Source organism: Ambystoma mexicanum, chromosome 14 (assembly GCF_040938575.1).
Source record: "Ambystoma mexicanum isolate Mex_15411 chromosome 14, UKY_AmexF1_1, whole genome shotgun sequence".
NCBI lineage: Eukaryota > Metazoa > Chordata > Amphibia > Caudata > Ambystomatidae > Ambystoma > Ambystoma mexicanum.
This window is the reverse complement of record NC_090940.1, coordinates 524797966-524812782: the sequence shown is the minus strand read 5'-3', so window position 1 is coordinate 524812782 and position 14817 is coordinate 524797966.

Here is a 14817-nt window from a genome sequence, read left to right as displayed (position 1 = left end):
GTCACCTCTTTGGAGGGGCGAGGGTTTTGGAAGGAAGTGGTGAGGACAAGGGGCATGGTCCCCTGCCAGGTTGTGCGCCACAGTATCTCTTCATAGAACCCAATCCTAGCGATTTGGATAAAAGCAAGGAGCATTATGGGAACATCATAATGTGCACAATTTAAAATGTTAAACATGTCTTATAGTGATTCAGTAAGAAGCGCTTTTAAGTGTATAATGGACTCTTTTGTTTTGATTAATCACAACATTCACCCTAATAAAGAAATGTCTGTAAATTACAGGACATATATACCACATACATGCCAACATTCTGTAAGCAAAAATTTGTAGAAATCGTAAAGTTTCAAAAATATTTAAAAAATCGGTATTTGTTGCCACTAAATCGGTAGGCGGTAGGACTGCTTAAAAAGCGGTATCCTACCGCCTAAATCGGTAGGGTTGGCAAGTATGCTCATGTCTCCCACCACCCCCACCCCCCAGCCACCATGGGCAGCCTCCACCAGGCCCCCACTCATGTCTCCCACCCCCACCCCCCAGCCACCATGGGCAGCCTCCACCAGGCCCCCACTCATGTCTCCCACCCCCCCACACCCCCAGCAGTGTGGGGCACCCTCCACCAGGCCCCCACTCATGTCTCCCACCACCCCCACCCCCCAGCCACCATGGGCAGCCTCCACCAGGCCCCCACTCATGTCCCCTATCACCCCCACCCCCCAGCCACCATGGGCAGCCCCCACTCATGTCTCCCACACACCCCCACCCCCCAGCCACCATGGGCAGCCTCCACCAGGCCCCCACTCATGTCTCCCACCCCCCCACCCCCCCAGCAGTGTGGGGCACCCTCCACCAGGCCCCCACTCATGTCTCCCACAACCCCCACCCACCCAGCAGTGTGGGGCACCCTCCACCAGGCCCCCACCCATGTCTCCCACCACCCCCACCCCCAAGCCACCATGGGCAGCCCCCACCAGGCCCCCACTCATGTCCCCTATCACCCCCACCCCCCAGCAGTGCAGGGGCAGCCTCCACCAGGCCCCCACTCATGTCTCCCACCACCCCCACCCCCCAGCCACCATGGGCAGCCTCCACCAGGCCCCCACTCATGTCCCCTATCACCCCCACCCCCCAGCCACCATGGGCAGCCCCCACCAGGCCCCCACTCATGTCCCCTATCACCCCCACCCCCCCAGCCACCATGGGCAGCCCCCACCAGGCCCGCACTCATGTCTCCCACCACCCCCACCCACCAGCCACCATGGGCAGGCCCCCACTCATGTCTACCACCACCCCCACACCCCAGCCACCATGGGCAGCCCCCACCAGGCCCCCACTCATGTCCCCCTGCACCCCCACCCCCCAGCAGTGCAGGGCACCCTCCACCAGGCCCCCACTCATGTCCAACTCATGTCCCCCTGCACCCCCACCCCCCAGCAGTGCAGGGCACCCTCCACCAGGCCCCCACTCATGTCCCCTATCACCCCCACCCCCCAGCATCCAGGGGCACCCTCCACCAGGCCCCCACTCATGTCCAACTCATGTCCCCCTGCACCCCCACCCCCCAGCATCCAGGGGCACCCTCCACCAGGCCCCCACTCATGTCCCCCTGCACCCCACCCCCCAGCATCCAGGGCACCCTCCACCAGGCCCCCACTCATGTCCAACTCATGTCCCCCTGCACCCCCACCCACCAGCATCCAACGGCACCCTCCACCAGGCCCCCACTCATGTCTCCCACCACCCCAGCCACCATGGGCAGCCCCCACCAGGCCCCCCCATGTCCCCTATCACCCCTACCCCCCCAGCAGTGCAGGGGCAGCCTCCACCAGGCCCCCACTCATGTCTCCCACCACCCCCACCCCCCAGCCACCATAGGCAGCCCCCACCAGGCCCCCACTCATGTCCCCTATCACCCCCACCCCCCAGCCACCATGGGCAGCCCCCACCAGGCCCCACTCATGTCTCCCACCACCCCCACCCACCAGCCACCATGGGCAGGCCCCCACTCATGTCTCCCACCCACCCCCACAGCCACCATGGGCAGCCCCCACGAGGCCCCCACTCATGTCCCCTATCACCCCCATCCCCCCCACCATGGCCAGCCCCCACCAGGCCCCCACTCATGTCTCCCACCACCCCGACCACCCCCAGCAGTGTGGGGCACCCTCCACCAGGCCCCCACCCATGTCTACCACCACCCCCACTCCCCAGCCACGATGGGCAGCCCCCGACAGGCCCCCACACATGTCACCTATCACCCCCACCCCCCAGCAGTGCAGGGGCAGCCTCCACCAGGCCCCCACTCATGTCTCCCACCACCTCCACCCCCCAGCCACCATGGGCAGCCTCCACCAGGCCCCCACTCATGTCCCCTATCACCCCCACCCCCCAGCCACCATGGGCAGCCCCCACCAGGCCCCCACTCATGCCTCCCACACACCCCCACCCCCCAGCCACCATGGGCAGCCTCCACCAGGCCCCCACTCATGTCTCCCCCCCCCAGCAGTGTGGGGCACCCTCCACCAGGCCCCCACTCAAGTCTCCCACCACCTCCACCCCTCAGCAGTGCAGAGGCACCCTCCACCAGGCCCCCACTCATGTCCCCCACCCCCCCACGCCCCAGCAGTGCAGGGCACCCTCCACCAGGCCCACACTCATGTCCAACTCATGTCTCCCACCACCCCCAGCCCCCAGCATCCAGGGGCACCCGCCACCAGGCCCCCACTCATGTCTCCCACCACCCCCACCCCCCAGCAGTGCAGAGCACCCTCCACCAGGCCCCCACTCATGTCCAACTCATGTCTCCCACCACCCCCACCCCTCAGCAGTACAGGGGCACCCTCCACCAGGCCCCCACTCATGTCCCCTACCACCCCCACCTCCCCAGCCACCATGGGCAGCCTCCACCAGGCCCCCACTCATGTCTCCCACCACCCCCACCCCCAGCCACCATGGGCAGCCCCTACCAGGCCCCCACTCATGTCCCCTATCACCCCCACCCCCCCACCATGGCCAGCCCCCACCAGGCCCCCACTCATGTCTCCCACCACCCCCACCTCCCCCAGCAGTGTGGGGCACCCTCCACCAGGCCCCCACCCATGTCTCCCACCACCCCCACCCCCCAGCCACCATGGGCAGCCCCCAACAGGCCCCCACACATGTCACCTATCACCCCCACCCCCCAGCAGTGCAGGGGCAGCCTCCACCAGGCCCCCACTCATGTCTCCCACCACCCCCACCCCCCAGCCACCATGGGCAGCCTCCACCAGGCCCCCACTCATGTCCCCTATCACCCCCACCCCCCAGCCACCATGGGCAGCCCCCACCAGGCCCCCACTCATGTCTCCCACCCACCCCCACCCCCCAGCCACCATGGGCAGCCTCCACCAGGCCCCCACTCATGTCTCCCACCCTCCCACCCCCCACAGTGTGGGGCACCCTCCACCAGGCCCCCACTCATGTCTCCCACCACCCCCACCCCTCAGCAGTGCAGGGGCACCCTCCACCAGGCCCCCACTCATGTCCCCCACCACCCCCACCCCCCAGCAGTGCAGGGCACCCTCCACCAGGCCCACACTCATGTCCAACTCATGTCTCCCACCACCCTCACCCCCCAGCATCCAGGGGCACCCGCCACCAGGCCCCCACTCATGTCTCCCACCACCCCCACCCCCCAGCAGTGCAGGGCACCCTCCACCAGGCCCCCACTCATGTCCAACTCATGTCTTCCACCACCCCCACCCCTCAGCAGTGCAGGAGCATCCTCCACCAGGCCCCCACTCATGTCCCCTATCACCCCCACCCCCCAGCCACCATGGGCAGCCTCCACAAGGCCCCCACTCATGTCTCCCACCACCCCCACCCCCCAGCAGTGTGGGGCACCCTCCACGAGGCCCCCACCCATGTCTCCCACCACCCCCACCTCCCAGCCACCATGGGCAGCCCACCAGGCCCCCACTCATGTCCCCTATCACCCCCACCCCCCAGCAGTGCAGGGCAGACTCCACCAGGCCCCCACTCATGTCTCCCACCACCCCCACCCCCCAGCCACCATGGGAAGCCTCCACCAGGCCCCCACTCATGTCCCCTATCACCCCCACCCCGCAGTCACCATGGGCAGCCCCCACCAGGCCCCCACTCATGTCCCCTATCACCCCCACCCCCCAGCCACCATGGGGCAGCCCCCACCATGCCCCCACTCATTGTTCCCCCCACCCCCACCCACCAGCCACCATGGGCAGGCCCCCACTCATGTCTACCACCACCCCCACCCCCCCAGCCACCATGGGCAGCCCCCACCAGGCCCCACTCATGTCCCCCTGCACCCCCACCCCCCAGCAGTGCAGGGCACCCTCCACCAGGCCCCCACTCGTGTCCAACTCATGTCCCCCTGCACCCCCACCCCCCAGCAGTGCAGGGCACCCTCTACCAGGCCCCCACTCATGTCCCCTATCACCCCCAGCATTCAGGGGCACCCTCCACCAGGCCCCCACTCATGTCCAACTCATGTCCCCCAGCACCCCCACCCCCCAGCATCCAGGGGCACCCTCCACCAGGCCCCCACTCATGTCCCCCTGCACCCCACCCCCTAGCATCCAGGGCACCCTCCACCAGGCCCCCACGCATGTCCAACTCATGTCCCCCTGCACCGCCACCTCCCAGCATCCAGGGGCACCCTCCACCAGGCCCCCACTCATGTCTCCCACCACACCCACCCCCCAGCCACCATGGGCAGCCCCCACCAGGCCCCCACCCATGTCCCTATCACCCCCACCCCCCAGCAGTGCAGGGGCAGCCTCCACCAGGCCCCCACTCATGTCTCCCACCACCCCCACCCCCCAGCCACCATGGGCAGCCCCCACCAGGCCCCCACTCATGTCTCCCACCACCCCCACCCCCCAGCCACCATGGGCAGCCCCCACCAGGCGCCCACTCATCTCCCCTATCACCCCCACCCCCCAGCCATCATGGGCAGCCCCCACCAGGCCCCCACTCATGTCTCCCACCACCCCCACCCACCAGCCACCATGGGCAGGCCCCCACTCATGTCTCCCACCCACCCCACCCCCAGCCACCATGGGCAGCCCCCACCAGGCCCCCACTCATGTCCCCTATCACCCCCACCCCCCAGCCACCATGGGCAGCCTCCACCAGGCCCCCACTCATGTCTCCCCACCGCCCCCACTCCCCCAGCAGTGTGGGGCACCCTCCACCAGGCCCCCACCCATGTCTCCCACCACCCCCACCCCCCAGCCACCATGGGCAGCCCCCACCAGGCCCCCACTCATGTCCCCTATCACCCCCACCCCCCTGCAGTGCAGAGGCAGCCTCCACCAGGCCCCCACTCATGTCTCCCACCACCCCCACCCCCCAGCCACCATGGGCAGCCCTCCACCAGGCCCCCACTCATGTCCCCTATCACCTCCACCCCCAGCCACCATGGGCAGCCCCCACCAGGCCCCCACTCATGTCTCCCACCCACCCCCACCCCCCAGCCACCATGGGCAGCCTCCACCGGGCCCCCACCCATGTCTCCCACCCCCCGCCCCCCAGCAGTGTGGGGCACCCTCCACCAGGCCCCCACTCATGTCTCCCACCACCCCCACCTCTCAGCAGTGCAGGGCAACCTCCACCAGGCCCACACTCATGTCCAACTCATGTCCCCCTGCACCCCCACCCCCCAGCATCCAGGGGCACCCTCCACCAGGCCCCCACTCATGTCTCCCACCACCCCCACCCCCCAGCCACCATGGGCAGCCCCACCAGGCCCACACCCATGTCCCCTATCACCCCCAACCCACAGCAGTGCAGGGGCAGCCTCCACCAGGCCCCCATTTATGTCTCCCAACACCCCCACCCCTCAGCCACCATGGGCAGCCCCCAACCAGGCCCCCACTCATGTCCCCTATCACCCCTACCCCCCAGCCACCATGGGCAGCCCCCACCAGGCCCCCACTCATGTCTCCCACCACCCCCCACCCACCAGCCACCATGGGCCGGCCCCCACTCATGTCTCCCACCCACCCCCCGCAGCCACCATGGGCAGCCCCCACCAGGCCCCCACTCATGTCCCCTATCACCCCCACCCCCCAGCCACCATGGGCAGCCTCCACCAGGCCCCCACTCATGTCTCCCACCACCCCCCCCAGCATCCAGGGGCACCCTCCACCAGGCCCCCACTCATGTCTCCCACCACCCTCAGCCCCCAGCAGTGCCGGGCACCCTCCACCAGGCCCCCACTCATGTCCAACTCATGTCTCCCACCACCCCCACCCCTCAGCAGTGCAGGGGCAACCTCCACCAGGCCCCCACTCATGTCCCCTATCACCCCCACCCCCCAGCCACCATGGGCAGCCTCCACCAAGCCCCCACTCATGTCTCCCACCACCCCCACCCCCCAGCAGTGTGGGGCACCCTCCACCAGGCCCCCACCCATGTCTCCCACCACCCCCACCCCCAGCCACCATGGGCAGCCCCCACCAGGCCCCCACTCATGTCCCCTATCACCCCCACCACCCAGCAGTGCAGGGGCAGCCTCCACCAGGCCCCCACTCATGTCTCCCACCACCCCCACCCCCCAGCCACCATGGGCAGCCCCCACCAGGCCCCCACTCATGTCCCCTATCACCCCCACCCCCCAGCCACCATGGGCAGCCTCCACCAGGCCCCCACTCATGTCTCCCACCACCCCCACCCCCCAGCCACCATGGGCAGCCCCCACCAGGCCCCCACTCATGTCCCCCTGCACCCCCACCCCCCAGCAGTGCAGGGCACCCTCCACCAGGCCCCCACTCATGTCCCCCTGCACCCCCACCCCCCAGTAGTGCAGGGCACCCTCCACCAGGCCCCCACTCATGTCCCCTATCACCCCCACCCCCCAGCATCCAGAGGCACCCTCCACCAGGCCCCCACTCATGTCCAACTCATGTCCCCCTGCACCCCCACCCCCCAGCATCCAGGGGCACCCTCCACCAGGCCCCCACTCATGTCCCCCTGCACCCCCACCCCCCAGCATCCAGGGCACCTTCCACCAGGCCCCCACTCATGTCCAACGCATGTCCCCCTGCACCCCCACCCCCAGCATCCAGGGGCACCCTCCACCAGGCCCCCACTCATGTCTCCCACCCACCCCTCCCAGCCACCATGGGAAGCCCCCACCAGGTCCCCACTCATGTCCCCTATCACCCCCACCCCCCAGCATCCAGGGGCACCCTCCACCAGGCCCCCACTCATGTCTCCCACCACCCCCACCCCCCAGCAGTGCAGGGCACCCTCCACCAGGCCCCCACTCATGTCCAACTCATGTCTCCCACCACCCCCACCCCTCAGCAGTGCACGGGCACCCTCCACCAGGCCCCCACTCATGTCCCCTATCACCCCCACCCCCCAGCCACCATTGGCAGCCTCCACCAGGCCCCCACTCATGTCTCCCACCACCCCCACCCCCCCAGCAGTGTGGGGCACCTTCCACCAAGCCCCCACCCATGTCTCCCACCACCCCCACCCCCCAGCCACCATGGGCAGCCCCCACCAGGCCCCCACTCATGTCCCCTATCACCCCCAGCCCCCAGCCCCCATGGGCAACCTCCACCAGGCCCCCACTCGTGTCCCCTATCACCCCCACCCCCCAGCCACCATGGGCAGCCCCCCACCAGGCCCCCACCCATGTCTCCCACCCACCCCCACCCCCCAGCCACCATGGGCAGCCTCCACCAGGCCCCCACTCATGTCTCTCACCACCCCCCCAGCAGTGTGGGGCACCCTCCACCAGGCCCCCACTCATGTCTCCCACCACCCCCACCCCTCAGCAGTGCAGGGGCACTCTCCACCAGGCCCCCACTCATGTCTCCCACCACCCCCACCCCCCAGCAGTGCAGGGCACCCTCCACCAGGCCCACACTCATGTCCAACTCATGTCTCCCACCACCCCCACCCCCCAGCATCCAGGGGCACCCTCCACCAGGCCCCCACTCATGTCTCCCACCACCCCCACCCCCCAACAGTGCAGGGCACGCTCCACCAGGCCCCCACTCATGTCCAACTCATGTCTCCCACCACCCCCACTCCTCAGCAGTGCAGGGGCACCCTTCACCAGGCCCCCACTCATGTCCCCCTGCACCCCCACCCCCCAGCCACCATGGGCATCCCCCACCAGGCCCCCACTCATGTCCCCTATCACCCCCACCCCCCAGCCACCATGGGCAGCCCCCACCAGGACCCCACTCATGTCTCCCACCACCCCCACCCACCAGCCACCATGGGCAGGCCCCCACTCATGTCTACCACCACCCCCACCCCCCAGCCACCATGGGCAGCCCCCACCAGGCCCCCACTCATGTCCCCCTGCACTCCCACCCCCCAGCAGTGCAGGGCACCCTCCACCAGGCCCCCACTCATGTCCAACTCATGTCCCCCTGCACCCCCACCCCCCAGCAGTGCAGGACACCCTCCACCAGGCCCTCACTCATGTCCCCTATCACCCCCACCCCCCAGCATCCAGGGGCACCCTCCACCAGGCCCCCACTCATGTCCAACTCATGTCCCCCTGCACCCCCACCCCCCAGCATCCAGGGGCACCCTCCACCAGGCCCCCACTCATGTCCCCCTGCACCCCCACCCCCCAGCATCCAGGGCACCCTCCACCAGGCCCCCACGCATGTCCAACTCATGTCCCCCTGCACCGCCACCCCCCAGCATCCAGGGGCACCCTCCACCAGGCCCCCACTCATGTCTCCCACCACCCACACCCCCCAGCCACCATGGGCAGCCCCCACCAGGCCCCCACCCATGTCCCCTATCACCCCCACCCCCCAGCAGTGCAGGGGCACCCTCCACCAGGCCCCCACTCATGTCTCCCACCACCCCCACCCCTCAGCAGTGCAGGGGCACCCTCCACCAGGCCCCCACTCATGTCTCCCACCACCCCCACCCCCCAGCAGTGCAGGGCACCCTCCACCAGGCCCACACTCATGTCCAACTCATGTCTCCCACCACCCCCACCCCTCAGCAGTGCAGGGGCGTCCTCCACCAGGCCCCCACTCATGTCCCCTATCACCCCCACCCCCAGCCACCATGGGCAGCCCCCACCAGGCCCCCACTCATGTCCCCTATCACCCCCACCCCCCAGCAGTGCAGGGGCAGCCTCCACCAGGCCCCCACTCATGTCTCCCACCACACCCACCCCCCAGCCACCATGGGCAGCCTCCACCAGGCCCCCACTCATGTCCCCTATCACCCCCACCCCCCAGCCACCATGGGCAGCCCCCACCAGGCCCCCACTCATGTCCCCTATCACCCCCACCCCCAGCCACCATGGGCAGCCCCCACCAGGCCCCCACTCATGTCTCCCACCACCCCCATCCACCAGCCACCATGGGCAGGCCCCCACTCATGTCTACCACCACCCCCACACCCCAGCCACCATGGGCAGCCCCCACCAGGCCCCCACTCATGTCCCCCTGCACCCCCGCCCCCAGCAGTGCAGGGCACCCTCCACCAGGCCCCCACTCATGTCCAACTCATGTCCCCCTGCACCCCCACCCCCCAGCAGTGCAGGGCACCCTCCACCAGGCCCCCACTCATGTCCCCTATCACCCCCACCCCCCAGCATCCAGGGGCACCCTCCACCAGGCCCCCACTCATGTCCAACTCATGTCCCCCTGCACCCTCACCCACCAGCATCCAGGGGCACCCTCCACCAGGCCCCCACTCATGTCCCCCTGCACCCCCACCCCCCAGCATCCAGGGCACCCTCCACCAGGACCCCACTCATGTCCAACTCATGTCCCCCTGCACCCCCACCCACCAGCATCCAACGGCACCCTCCACCAGGCCCCCACTCATGTCTCCCACCACCCCCACCCCCCAGCCACCATGGGCAGCCCCCACCAGGCCCCCCCCCATGTCCCCTATCACCCCCACCCCCCAGCAGTGCAGGGGCAGCCTCCACCAGGCCCCCACTCATGTCTCCCACCACCCCCACCCCCCAGCCACCATGGGCAGCCCCCACCAGGCCCCCACTCATGTCCCATATCACCCCCACCCCCCAGCCACCATGGGCACCCCCCACCAGGCCACACTCATGTCTCCCACCACCCCCACCCACCAGCCACCATGGGCAGGCCCCCACTCATGTCTCCCACCCACCCCCACAGCCACCATTGGCAGCCCCCACGAGGCCCCCACTCATGTCCCCTATCACCCCCACCCCCCCACCATGGCCAGCCCCCACCAGGCCCCCACTCATGTCTCCCACCACCCCCACCACCCCCAGCAGTGTGGGGCACCCTCCACCAGGCCCCCACCCATGTCTCCCACCACCCCCACTCCCCAGCCACGATGGGCAGCCCCCGACAGGCCCCCACACATGTCACCTATCACCCCCACCCCCCAGCAGTGCAGGGGCAGCCTCCACCAGACCCCCACTCATGTCTTCCACCACCCCCACCCCCCAGCCACCATGGGCAGCCTCCACCAGGCCCCCACTCATGTCCGCTATCACCCCCACCCCCCACCCCCCATGGGCAGCCCCCACCAGGCCCCCACTCATGTCTCCCACACACCCCCACCCCCCAGCCACCATGGGCAGCCTCCACCAGGCCCCCACTCATGTCTCCCACCCCCCCCACCCCCCCAGCAGTGTGGGGCACCCTCCACCAGGCCCCCACTCATGTCTCCCACCACCCCCACCCACCCAGCAGTGTGGGGCACCCTCCACCAGGCCCCCACCCATGTCTCCCACCACCCCCACCCCCAAGCCACCATGGGCAGCCCCCACCAGGCCCCCACTCATGTCCCCTATCACCCCCACCCCCCAGCAGTGCAGGGGCAGCCTCCACCAGGCCCCCACTCATGTCTCCCACCCCCCCCACCCCCCCAGCAGTGTGGGGCACCCTCCACCAGGCCCCCACTCATGTCTCCCACCACCCCCACCCACCCAGCAGTGTGGGGCACCCTCCACCAGGCCCCCACCCATGTCTCCCACCACCCCCACCCCCAAGCCACCATGGGCAGCCCCCACCAGGCCCCCACTCATGTCCCCTATCACCCCCACCCCCCAGCAGTGCAGGGGCAGCCTCCACCAGGCCCCCACTCATGTCTCCCACCACCCCCACCCCCCAGCCACCATGGGCAGCCTCCACCAGGCCCCCACTCATGTCTCCCACCACCCCCACCCCCCAGCCACCATGGGCAGCCTCCACCAGGCCCCCACTCATGTCCCCTATCACCCCCACCCCCCAGCCACCATGGGCAGCCCCCACCAGGCCCCCACTCATGTCCCCTATCACCCCCACCCACCAGCCACCATGGGCAGGCCCCCACTCATGTCTACCACCACCCCCACACCCCAGCCACCATGGGCAGCCCCCACCAGGCCCCCACTCATGTCCCCCTGCACCCCCACCCCCCAGCAGTGCAGGGCACCCTCCACCAGGCCCCCACTCATGTCCCCTATCACCCCCACCCCCCAGCATCCAGGGGCACCCTCCACCAGGCCCCCACTCATGTCCAACTCATGTCCCCCTGCACCCCCACCCCCCAGCATCCAGGGGCACCCTCCACCAGGCCCCCACTCATGTCCCCCTGCACCCCCACCCCCCAGCATCCAGGGCACCCTCCACCAGGCCCCCACTCATGTCCAACTCATGTCCCCCTGCACCCCCACCCACCAGCATCCAACGGCACCCTCTACCAGGCCCCCACTCATGTCTCCCACCACCCCCAGCCACCATGGGCAGCCCCCACCAGGCCCCCCCATGTCCCCTATCACCCCTACCCCCCCAGCAGTGCAGGGGCAGCCTCCACCAGGCCCCCACTCATGTCTCCCACCACCCCCACCCCCCAGCCACCATAGGCAGCCCCCACGAGGCCCCCACTCATGTCCCCTATCACCCCCACCCCCCCCACCATGGCCAGCCCCCACCAGGCCCCCACTCATGTCTCCCACCACCCCGACCACCCCCAGCAGTGTGGGGCACCCTCCACCAGGCCCCCACCCATGTCTCCCACCACCCCCACTCCCCAGCCACGATGGGCAGCCCCCGACAGGCCCCCACACATGTCACCTATCACCCCCATCCCCCAGCAGTGCAGGGGCAGCCTCCACCAGGCCCCCACTCATGTCTCCCACCACCTCCACCCCCCAGCCACCATGGGCAGCCTCCACCAGGCCCCCACTCATGTCCCCTATCACCCCCACCCCCCAGCCACCATGGGCAGCCCCCACCAGGCCCCCACTCATGTCTCCCACACACCCCCACCCCCCAGCCACCATGGGCAGCCTCCACCAGGCCCCCACTCATGTTCCCCCCCCCCAGCAGTGTGGGGCACCCTCCACCAGGCCCCCACTCATGTCCCCCACCGCCCCACGCCCCAGCAGTGCAGGGCACCCTCCACCAGGCCCACACTCATGTCCAACTCATGTCTCCCACCACCCCTAGCCCCCAGCATCCAGGGGCACCCGCCACCAGGCCCCCACTCATGTCTCCCACCACCCCCACCCCCCAGCAGTGCAGGGCACCCTCCACCAGGCCCCCACTCATGTCCCCTATCACCCCCACCCCCACAGCCACCATGGGCAGCCTCCACCAGGCCCCCACTCATGTCTCCCACCACCCCCACCCCCAGCCACCATGGGCAGCCCCCACCAGGCCCCCACTCATGTCTCCCACCACCCCCACCTCCCCCAGCAGTGTGTGGCACCCTCCACCAGGCCCCCACCCATGTCTCCCACCACCCCCACCCCCCAGCCACCATGGGCAGCCCCCAACAGGCCCCCACACATGTCACCTATCACCCCCACCCCCCAGCAGTGCAGGGGCAGCCTCCGCCAGGCCCCCACTCATGTCTCCCACCACCCCCACCCCCCAGCCACCATGGGCAGCCTCCACCAGGCCCCCACTCATGTCCCCTATCACCCCCACCCCCCAGCCACCATGGGCAGCCCCCACCAGGCCCCCACTCATGTCTCCCACCCACCCCCACCCCCCAGCCACCATGGGCAGCCTCCACCAGGCCCCCACTCATGTCTCCCACCCTCCCACCCCCCAGCAGTGTGGGGCACCCTCCACCAGGCCCCCACTCATCTCTCCCACCACCCCCACCCCTCAGCAGTGCAGGGGCACCCTCCACCAGGCCCCCACTCATGTCCCCCACCACCCCCACCCCCCAGCAGTGCAGGGCACCCTCCACCAGGCCCACACTCATGTCCAACTCATGTCTCCCACCACCCCCACCCCCCAGCATCCAGGGGCACCCGCCACCAGGCCCCCACTCATGTCTCCCACCACCCCCACCCCCCAGCAGTGCAGGGCACCCTCCACCAGGCCCCCACTCATGTCCAACTCATGTCTTCCACCACCCCCACCCCTCAGCAGTGCAGGGGCATCCTCCACCAGGCCCCCACTCATGTCCCCTATCACCCCCACCCCCCAGCCACCATGGGCAGCCTCCACCAGGCCCCCACTCATGTCTCCCACCACCCCCACCCCCCAGCAGTGTGGGGCACCCTCCACCAGGCCCCCACCCATGTCTCCCACCACCCCCACCCCCCAGCCACCATGGGCAGCCCCCACCAGGCCCCCAATCATGTCCCCTATCACCCCCACCCCCCAGCAGTGCAGGGGCAGACTCCACCAGGCCCCCACTCATGTCTCCCACCACCCCCACCCCCCAGCCACCATGGGAAGCCTCCACCAGGCCCCCACTCATGTCCCCTATCACCCCCACCCCCCAGTCACCATGGGCAGCCCCCACCAGGCCCCCACTCATGTCCCCTATCACCCCCACCCCCCAGCCACCATGGGCAGCCCCCCACCAGGCCCCCACTCATGTTTCCCACCACCCCCACCCACCAGCCACCATGGGCAGGCCCCCACTCATGTCTACCACCACCCCCACCCCCCAGCCACCATGGGCAGCCCCCACCAGGCCCCCACTCATGTCCCCCTGCACCCCCACCCCCCAGCAGTGCAGGGCACCCTCCACCAGGCCCCCACTCGTGTCCAACTCATGTCCCCCTGCACCCCCACCCCCCAGCAGTGCAGGGCACCCTCCACCAGGCCCCCACTCATGTCCCCTATCACCCCCAGCATCCAGGGGCACCCTCCACCAGGCCCCCACTCATGTCCAACTCATGTCCCCCTGCACCCCCACCCCCCAGCAACCAGGGGCACCCTCCACCAGGCCCCCACTCATGTCCCCCTGCACCCCCACCCCCTAGCATCCCGGGCACCCTCCACCAGACCCCCACGCATGTCCAACTCATGTCCCCCTGCACCGCCACCTCCCAGCATCCAGGGGCACCCTCCACCAGGCCCCCACTCATGTCTCCCACCACACCCACCCCCCAGCCACCATGGGCAGCCCCCACCAGGCCCCCACCCATGTCCCCTATCACCCCCACCGCCCAGCAGTGCAGGGGCAGCCTCCACCAGGCCCCCACTCATGTCTCCCACCACCCCCACCCCCCAGCCACCATGGGCAGCCCCCACCAGGCCCCCACTCATGTCTCCCACCACCCCCACTCCCCCAGCAGTGTGGGGCACCCTCCACCAGGCCCCCACCCATGTCTCCCACCACCCCCACCCCCCAGCCACCATGGGCAGCCCCCACCAGGCCCCCACTCATGTCCCCTATCACCCCCACCCCCCTGCAGTGCAGAGGTAGCCTCCACCAGGCCCCCACTCATGTCTCCCACCACCCCCACCCCCAGCCACCATGGGCAGCCTCCACCAGGCCCCCACTCATGTCCCCTATCACCTCCACCCCCAGCCACCATGGGCAGCCCCCCCCAGCCACCATGGGCAGCCCCCACCAGGC